The sequence below is a fragment of the Danio aesculapii genome, chromosome 16, assembly GCF_903798145.1.
Source record: "Danio aesculapii chromosome 16, fDanAes4.1, whole genome shotgun sequence".
Taxonomy (NCBI): domain Eukaryota; kingdom Metazoa; phylum Chordata; class Actinopteri; order Cypriniformes; family Danionidae; genus Danio; species Danio aesculapii.
In genome coordinates, this window is record NC_079450.1 from 33,648,877 (window position 1) to 33,650,977 (window position 2,101).

A 2,101-nucleotide genomic window follows, 5' to 3' on the forward strand; every position below is an offset into this window, starting at 1 on the left:
TTACACTGTAAAAATGCACACAATCAATTTGTGTTGATACAACATGAAGAAATTAAGTTAACTTATTAGTTTTTACAAATTTAAGTGGACTGAACATAAAACAAGTATGAAAGCCCCAAAACCTCGACAGTTGTGTTGTTTTAGCTCATTTTAAAGACGTAGTCTGAACAAGCAGCAAACATCATTTTATGAGTGTAGTTTTCTATTGGAATCTGCTTCAGTTTGTCATATAGTTTGGAATCTATGCAAAAATTGATACGTTTGATAATATGCCTTATTGTAGTTTATAATATAATATCATTAATTAAATATTTTTATGTCTAATTACTGCATTTCTGAGATCTTTACTGTACAAGAAACCACTGTAGATAAAAATGATTATCATCTTTATTTAAGTAAATTCTTGCTGAAACACAGTGTCAGTAAGACATCTAAACAGTCAGATTCTTTTATCCTACTGTTGTGAATTTCACTAGCCTGGCTCACGGCACCAAACTGTTGTGAAATTCTAAGAAGAGCCCAAAAAACCAGGGAGAACTTTCAGTTGTTTTCAAAGTAGAATACTTTGTATTGCTGTGGCGTCATCGAAAGAAAACTCTAAACTGTACAGCAAGCACTAGGTTCTTATACATTCTAAAATAAAGCATGCAAATGAAGTGTTGTTGTCGGCAGGGATCTCTTCAGCATGTAAGTCTGCAGAGTGGATGACAACATATTAGAAACCTGCCCAGCTACTGACCACATAAAAGGGGTTTCTTCGACCTGAAAGTTTCACTCGAACACAAAGGCAGAAAACAGTGTGCCAAATGATGTTCTGGAGACCAGTCCCGTCTGACCAGTTGACTGAAAAGAGAAAACAATAGAACTGTGAAACTGACAATTTACACTACACTCTCAGAAATTAAGGTACATGAGCTGTCACTTGGGTAGCACCTTTTCAAAAGGTACATATTTGTACTTAAAGGGTCCATATTGGTACCTCAAAACTATATATTAGTACCTATTAAGAGGAACATTTTTGTACTTTTTAGGTACTAATATGTACCCTTGAGGTATTAATTTAGACCTTTTAGGTGTTTATTTTGAGTTATTTCAAATCACTTTACAGCCTGCAAGACATCAAAATCAAATCAAAACAAACAAACAAATATAATGCAAACCTGCAAATGTATTCTTACAACTGCAATTATATAAATGAATAATAAACATGCACGCCTCACGGCTAATAATAATTCTAATAAGAATAAATCAATGGGCCATCATCAGTTATTGCTTCTTTGAATTATTATTACATGGTGCTGCTCAGTAATAAGTTCCCAACGGCCCAGATGAGGTGGCATGTATAAGGCGCCGTGTAGGATTTAAATCAAACTTCACTTATCAACACATACATAAAACACGTGCATATACACCTTTAAATTACTCGCATATACACCTACACTATTGGATGTTCAAAACAACATATATGAAACTTGCGTATGAAGGTAAATCAGTTGCAAAACTCGAGAGCTTGCAAATGTAAATGTGAGCACTTGTGATAATAATATTTGTATGTGTATGTTGAAATGTACACTCACAGCTCTGATGTGAACAGCTGAATCCCTCGATTTGCACACACACACAACAATCCACACACTTGTGTTTTGAATTGGAAGTTGCAGATTAATAGTTGTGTATTTGTAAAATGTCATTCACAAATACAAAATGACAGACACACGTGTGCACGGCAAATTTGATTGCATCTTTACTCTACAACCACAGGTCAGCACTCACAACCTCTCAGATTCGTCAGTACAACTACAAATCTCCCGCGCTCTGACTTTTGCTACACATCTCCCGCCATCTCTGTAGCAGAACTCATCTGTGCACTTGCAAATGCAGATGCGCGAGCAGCGCGGGGCGGGGGAGGGGCAGGACAGGTGTAAAGCTGTTTGATTGGCTGATGCCTAACCAATGAACAATGCCAGCAGCCAACAGGACTGAGGTGCAAAAGAATCATTTCCCACGATTATTTTATTATTTAGGGTTTATTTCAATTCTTTTCTGAAGAGATTCTTGTTAAAAATCATTAATCTGCGGAAATGTACATACCAGTAAAAGA

The 2,101-nt window shown here is 36.2% G+C and overlaps 1 long non-coding RNA gene across 1 annotated transcript; it reads right to left on the minus strand.

The window, feature by feature from the left end:
• Positions 1-363: 363 nt before the first annotated feature.
• LOC130242822 (uncharacterized) lies at positions 364-1,745 on the minus strand. The gene is made up of 2 exons (XR_008839095.1): positions 1,578-1,745; positions 364-843 (listed from the first exon to the last, which is right to left on the minus strand). It is a non-coding gene; the product is annotated as an uncharacterized LOC130242822 (long non-coding RNA).
• Positions 1,746-2,101: the final 356 nt, after the last annotated feature.